The 8,298-nt window shown below is 32.1% G+C and overlaps 1 non-coding gene across 1 annotated transcript; it reads right to left on the bottom strand.

Moving 5' to 3' along the window:
• Window positions 1-5,203: 5,203 nt before the first annotated feature.
• On the bottom strand, window positions 5,204-5,891 carry LOC106474650. The gene is made up of 2 exons (XR_002613996.1): window positions 5,686-5,891; window positions 5,204-5,328 (listed from the first exon to the last, which is right to left on the bottom strand). It is a non-coding gene; the product is annotated as an uncharacterized LOC106474650 (transcript).
• Window positions 5,892-8,298: the final 2,407 nt, after the last annotated feature.

Genomic DNA, 8,298 nt, shown 5'->3' with positions numbered 1-8,298 from the left:
ACATATCTATCTAGTATTATGTACAATTTATTACTTCACACATATCTATCTAGTATTATGTATGATTTATTACTTCACACATATCTATCTAGTATTATGTATGATTTATTACTTCACACATATCTATCTAGTATTATGTATGATTTATTACTTCACACATATTTATCTAGTATTATGTATGATTTATTACTTCACACATATTTATCTAGTATTATGTATGATTTATTACTTCACACATATTTATCTAGTATTATGTACAATTTATTACTTCAGACATATTTATCTAGTATTATGTACGATTTATTACTTCACACATATCTTATCTAGTATTATGTACAATTTATTACTTCAGACATATTTATCTAGTATTATGTACAATTTATTACTTCACACATATCTATCTAATTTTTTGATATTGATGTCAATATAATGGAGTCCCAGTTAATTCATCTTAAAATAATTCTGAATGTGCGGGTGTCTTTAAAGGTAACAGAGATAAGGAAAATACCTTGCTGAGAATACACTGTAACTACTAACTTTCTAGAAAATTTGACATTGAAATGAAATTAATAATATTTGGTTCCACCAGTGAGCTTAATGAACAACTGGTTACACAGATACACAATTAGAGAGTACAACTGTTCACAAAGGTAGGCAATTCAAGAGAAGACACAGATGGGTGAATGTTCTATAAGAATAAAGATAAGCATTTCTGTTAGTGAAAAGAATTTTAAAAAGAAATGTTCAAAATGACAATTTGTATGCAGTAGAAGAATGATTTAGGATCACATACTGTTGAATTATCACTCATATCCATTATAAAAACACTAGCAAATCTGAGGATATAGGGCTATGAATAAATTGAATACTATCCAAACATAGGCCACATACTACTACCAGAAACTTTCCTCTGGAAAGTGTAGAAAGAGAACGTTGGAACAACTATGAACTATGTACCAGAGGAAAGTTTCTGGTACTAGTGTAGAAAGAGGACGTAGGGACAACTATGTACCAGAGGAAAATTTCTGGTATTAATGTAGAAAGAGGACGTAGGAACAACTATGTACCAGAGGTTTCTGGTATTTGTCCCTACGTCGTCTTTCTACACTAATACCAGAAACTTGCCTCTGGTACATAGTTGTCCCTACGTCCTCTTTCTACACTAATACCAGAAACATCTCATACACAGTTGTCCCTACGTCCTCTTTCTACACGAATACCAGAAACCTCTGGTACATAGTTGTTCCTACGTCCTCTTTCTACACTAATACCAGAAACTTTCCTCTGGTACATAGTTGTTCCTACGTCCTCTTTCTACACGAATACCAGAAACCTCTGGTACATAGTTGTTCCCACGTTCTCTTTCTACACTAATACTAGAAACCTCTGGTACATAGTTGTTTCTACGTCCTCTTTCTACACTAATACCAGAAACTTTCCTCTGGTACATAGTTGTCCCTACGTCCTCTTTCTACACTAGTACCAGAAACTTTCCTCTGGTACATAGTTGTCCCTACGTCCTCTTTCTACACTAATACCAGAAACTTACCTCTGGTACATAGTTGTCCCTACGTCCTCTTTCTACACTAGTACCAGAAACTTTCCTCTGGTACATAGTTGTCCCTACGTCCTCTTTCTACACTAATACCAGAAACATCTCATACATAGTTGTCCCTACGTCCTCTTTCTACACGAATACCAGAAACTTTCCTCTGGTACATTGTTGTTCCTACGTCCTCTTTCTACACTAATACCAGAAACTTACCTCTGGTACATAGTTGTCCCTACGTCCTCTTTCTACACTAATACCAGAAACTTACCTCTGGTACATAGTTGTCCCTACATTCCCTTTCTTCTTCTTCTTGCAGTTTGATGGAGGTACCTCACCCAGGTCCTCTATGTATTCTCTTCATCAAGTGAGATACAAACCTATTGATAGGGACACAGTTGCCCCGACATTCTCTTTTTACACTAATACCAGAAACTTACCTCTGGTACATAGTTGTCCCTACGTTCCCTTTCTTCTTCTTGCAGTTTGATGGAGATACCTCGCACAGGTCCTCTCTGTATTCTCTTCATCAAGTGAGTTACAAACCTATTGATATAAAATTATTTAAACTTTAATGCATTTGAACAAGTATTTAGTGTACAGCATTTCAGTGTATATATATATGGTTGATATGGTTATTAAAAACTTTTATTTAAAACACATTTCAGTTTTTAATACCCATATCAACCATCTCTACTATATATTTACTTCAAGTGCATTCCTCTTCATCATGAATCAACCATCTTTACTATATATTTACTTAAAGTGGGTTCCTTGTCATCCTGAAACATATCACTGTATTCTTCGGGCTACACGACCACAGAACTTCCAACATGGGAATTGCAAAAACATATTGTTGTTTTATCTTCAGAACTTATCTGTCTAGTGTAACTTCTGGCAACAACTTAAGTAGTAAGTAATACAATCTAATTCCTGTTTTAAAAACAACATCTACTAGAGACAGATGTAAAATCATTTATTTTATTAGGTTTTCTTTTACCTGACTGTGTAAGCCAAGACTGCCCTGTCCTGACCAAGAAAAACCTTAATAACAAAGAAACTTTATCAATGGTCCAAAGTCCCCAAAATACACGCATATCAACATTAATTCGGAAACTAACCCCCAAATAAAATTGTATGCCATGTAAAGCACTCTTACAAAACACAAAAACACTTGTTAGTAGAACGGGTCACCATGAGAAGTGGCTACATCAGTTAGTTTCATGTTAACTAATCGACTAATTGAAATTAGTGTTTCTGATTATTATTGTTTTCTATTAACTGATTGTTACAGAAATAATCAACTGATCAAAATTAGAGTTTCCAATCATTTCAACAATCGATTAATCAAAATTACCACCAAACTTGATGTCCTCATCATTGTTATGGCAAAGCTAGTAAGGATATCTACTCCTGTCACTAACTGTGAGCTGTGGATTAGAGGTCATCATTGTTATGGCAAAGCTAGTAAGGATATCTACTCCTGTCACTAACTGTGAGCTGTGGATTAGAGGTCATCATTGTTATGGCAAAGCTAGTCAGGATATCTACTCCTGTCACTAACTGTGAGCTGTGGATTAGAGGTCATCATTGTTATGGCAAAGCTAGTCAGGATATCTACTCCTGTCACTAACTGTGAGCTGTGGATTAGACGAAAGGATTGTAGTTGCCATCAACAACCAACTTTTTTTTTCTCTTGTACAAATCATAGTTTAAGAAACACTGTATAAATTGATTAGTAAGTACCACAAGTCACCCAGCTCTACCTGTTACTTCATTTAATTGTTAACCAAGAACGTATCCAAAATAGCAATTAGATGTTCTTCAAATTAAGAATTTAGAAAAAATGTATAAAGTAGTAATAAATTATTCATAAATTATTTCCTCACTAAACAGTTAAAACTCATAAAAATAATGTGGATATAGCAGCCGTTTAACCTAAGAAATCAATTTAATCACACAACCAGGCATGTAATAGTCCACTAGCCCAACACAAGGACTACAGAATTTTAATTCAGGCTACCATGAATTGCACGTGTGCTAATCCAGGACTAGTGTGGTTCTGCTTGCATGAAATGTGTTCATGTGTGTCAAGTACAACTTTTTATATTTAATTACAAACTTATAAAAATTCTACTACTCATTTTTTCTTTCAGATCACCAACTATCTGCTGTTAGCGAAATTTCTTTATGATCAGTAAACTGATTTCCATAATAGGCTAATCCATGATAAGCTTGATGTACACATAGATATGAATGACTCAGTTACTGACTTGTTAATTGAATGTTCAATTATTGCAGAGATCAAAATAGTTATTTTTTAATTCAAATCTATACTGATAAGAGATGATAAAACTGTGTTTAAAAAAAGACAATTTGGGCATCCATATCAAACCTCTGAAGAAATATTCAAAGTTCTTACATAATCTGTATTAAATCATATTTTCAGTACTTCAGAAATACCAGTCTATCACGTACAGACTGGTTAACCCTCCCAAAGATTCAAAGTTCTTACATAATCTGTATTAAATCATATTTTCAATACTTCAGAAATACCAGTCTATCACATACAGACTGGTTAAACCTCCCAAAGATTCAAAGTTCTTACATAATCTGTATTAAATCATATTTTCAATAGTTCAGAAATACCAGTCTATCACATACAGACTGGTTAAACCTCTCAAATATTCAAAGTTCTTACATAATCTGTATTAAATCATATTTTCAATAGTTCAGAAATACCTGTCTATCACGTACAGACTGGTTAACCCTCCCAAAGATTCAAAGTTCTTACATAATCTGTATTAAATCATATTTTCAATACTTCAGAAATACCAGTCTATCACATAGACTGGTTAACCCTCCCAAAGATTCAAAGTTCTTACATAATCTGTATTAAATCATATTTTCAATACTCCAGAAATACCTGTCTATTATGTACAGACTGGTTAACCTGTTCACAGATTCCACGTCTGCATCACATATGCTGTAGTACGTTCTTGTACACATTTTTAATCATCTGATGGTAAACCCCTTACACCTAGAGCTGCATCTAATACATAAACAAAACTGATGTTATTAGAGATGATATTCTATCCTCAAATCTCATTCCTCTCTACTTAGCATTCTATCCAAATACAACAATGACAAGAGTTTACGTACGAAAGAAATATTGTTAATTTGTAAATTAACACCTGAACTAAATGGTACTTCATGACTTGTTAAAAATCTAACTGTTCACCTTTTATAAGATATTCTATTGTAAATTGTATCATTTCTCAGTTTTGTAATATTATGAATATGTATATACTTATAGCATTTAGTAATTTAATCATTATACTGATAAAACAAGTGGGGGTCTAGAAGAATTTCAGTTCAGCATATTAACGTGGGGGCTAGTACGTTATTTTACAACTGCTGCTTTTTATCTTCTTTATAGTGGGTACTAAAGAGGTCCACTGGTGACGGAATTTTAGGGCATAACATTAAAACGTGTTTGATGAAAGACCAACTAAGCAATGAGGATACTTTTCAAACATAAAACACAACAACATTTTATGTTACACAAGCATTTCTCAGTAAGAAACACTTCTAGTTACATATAAGACAAAAAATATATATATATACCCAGCAATCTTGTTCCTCAACTTTTTACTGGGTATTACTGCTATCTCCTCACATATCCTCTTATTTGTGTGAAAGTCCAGGGTAAGACGTGTATAATACTTCTCAATTATTACACGTGACGCCTTCTTAACTGTCTTGGTTCGAACTCGACCCTAAAATAAAAAGTTGATTTAAATTAGATTGTAAATTAGAAAATTTACTCTATTTGGTACATTTGAAAGCCAAATACTTGTAACAATTTAAATTAAGTATTATGTAATGCATGAAAATAAAAGTAGACATCCAATTTATTTTTAAACAATTATCAATATTCACAACATTTTCACTTTAGCCATTCATTATTCCACCATTTTCTTTCCCTAACTGTTACACAATTTTTGAAAGCAATAAATGAAAAAGTTTGATGTTTTTTAACCCTTACAACAACACTGCTTTATCTGAGGTTAACAAAGAAAATTATAAGTATAATAAAAAATGTTAAAATGAAACAGTTTTGTATAAATCCATACCTAAAAACTGATTTGTAATTTAACAGTTGTTCATGAAAACCTGGTGATATATGCAGTGCCTAGACTACTACTATGTCAGTCATATCCCAACCAGCATGATGAGCCCTGGTATCAGGTAAAAGGCCTCGTTGGCACTGGATATGACAGATATGGTGTGGTTGACATATTATACCATATTCTCCTTTACTTTCACTCATGGGTTTCTAGAATTAATTATGGTTTTATATTTTTCTTTCTGGTTTTATTTTAAAATATCCATACAATGTTAGTTTTGTTGGAAAAGTAAGCTTCAGTAATTATTATTAGTGAAGTGAAAGGCCTTGACACATAAACTTTGTTTTTACAGATTACTTTATCTTTACTGTAGCTTTGATATTCTAACACCTTTGTTTTTTTATATGACTAAAGAATGCTTTTATAAATGTTTTGAAGAAATGAAAATGGACATCAACAAGATACAAACTTACCTAATCTATTTTCACCTCAAAGAAGAAAAATTATTTCACAGCACAGCAGTGCCAGTCTTACAATTTCTATAAAACAATGCTTAGAAGGAAATGTATTGGGATGTGGTATACGTGAAAATATTACTGTTGTGATAATATTGGTACCTAGTCTATTTGGTTGGTCATTTTGCCAAATATTAGTACTTATCCAACACCCAAATATCATGTAATTTAACAACAACAATGCCTGAAACCTATATAGGTATTAGACACTAAGAAGTAATAAATATCTCACAGGAGATTGTTTGGATGGAAATATACTGTGTGTGAAAAAAGTGTAAATTATTTTTTAAAATAATAGATTATACTGAAGTTTTGGAGAGACCCCAAATAATAATATAAAGCAAATATAAAAATATGCATGATGAAATATATTTTTTGAATTTCAGAAAATAATATTGTACTATCAGGTTGGCTTGTGGTAATTCAGCAGGACCAATGGTATTTTGTTGACAACTGCTTTCTCTCTTCTAAACTCCTACATGAAGTACAGGTGAGTAAACTATCAACATTTGTACGTCACTAGCCAAAGCACAACCTTACATTGAACATGCAAATATAAATAGTAATTATATCATTTTATGGTTATTATTACATAACTATGGTCTTTAACCAACTTGTATAATTATGCAAATATAATTTCAAAAACAAATATGTGGCAGAGTTCCCACTTGAAATGAGGGCTACTGCTAGGATGATTCCAGGATGGAAGAGCTAGTTCATGACAAAAGTTTAAAATCTCTTCACCTACTTTCTCTTGAGAAAAGAAGAGCAAGATGTGTTCTTGTTGGAGTTTACAAGATTGTTTTGGGGATTAATGTGATAAAAGTCCTTTGATTTCTTTGTGCTATAACTTGAAGACAGGATCGTCCAAGATTTAGAACAGACAGGCTATCATCCAGTTAAGTTTTATTTTTCTGACAGGGTGATTGTTTTATAGAATTATTTGTCATCAGGCGTAACAGAGGCCAGCACTTCATACTAGTTTAAATGGGAAGTCACAAATGTCCTGAAAAATAAGGGGTGGGTTTCATTTTTACTATTTCTCTAAAGAGTAGGAGTGTATAAACAGCCTTGAAGGACCAAAATGGTCCCTTGTTGTCCATATGTTAAGGTTAAACCATTCTGCACATAAATACCTAGCATAAAATTCTTGCCAGTGTTTCTTACATTGTCAATGAACTAAGAACAAAAACAATGAAATTATAGATAAGCATTCCACATGTCATTTTTGTGTGAGCAGGGTAGAATATCTATCATTTGTTCTTTTTTTTACCAATTATTTGTAATATAAAATATACTTGTAAACCTTTTAAATTTCACTTTGCAATACCAATTGTAAATGTGTTCTGAATATTTGTGATAAAAAAATGTCAGGAAGTAGTTTTTCTCCATATTTGTAGCCTCTACTCTTAGGTTTTGTGCTTCAGTCTCATACAAGTCAATAATCAGTGTCAAGACTCAATGAATGTAGATATTTAATGTAAATAATAAAAGTATGGTGCACAAGGCATAAATTTTCTGCTTCTGTTATAAAACTATATATGCTAATAACGTAATAATGTATGTGTATTTCCCAATGACAACGTTAATAACTTAATAAAGTTAATTGTAAGTTGAGTATAGATACTTGCATTAAGTTTTATCCTGTGGTTTATACCCGCCAACATAAAAATCTCGCCTAGTGTCTGTTACTATTATGGGTGTTACTGAATATGTGTTTTGTTCCAATTAATCATGAACAGTAGTGCTATCTCATGACAAGGATTTTACTAGAACTGACTAGTAGTATTAAACATATAATTAATCTAATACTAATAACAGAATGTTTTGAAAAATGAGATAGCGAATTACTACTAAGTACTCTTTATTAATACAAAATAACGTCATAAATTGTAAGTAGAATTATTAGTGCGTTATTTTCATAGCACTCGTGATATATTTTTCCAAAAAAATAACAGATTTCAATGGACTAATAAATCAAACTATATAACTTACTTACCATCTTTGATATGGTCAGAAACGAAAAGGCTGATTTACGAAGACGTTAGCGCCACCTATAAATTAATGCATGCATATATATATATATATATATATATGTAGGCAG

Source organism: Limulus polyphemus, unplaced genomic scaffold, assembly GCF_000517525.1.
Source record: "Limulus polyphemus unplaced genomic scaffold, Limulus_polyphemus-2.1.2 Scaffold7480, whole genome shotgun sequence".
Lineage (NCBI taxonomy): Eukaryota > Metazoa > Arthropoda > Merostomata > Xiphosura > Limulidae > Limulus > Limulus polyphemus.
The sequence above is the reverse complement of the archived record's forward strand: the minus strand, read 5'-3'. Positions and strand labels throughout refer to the sequence as shown.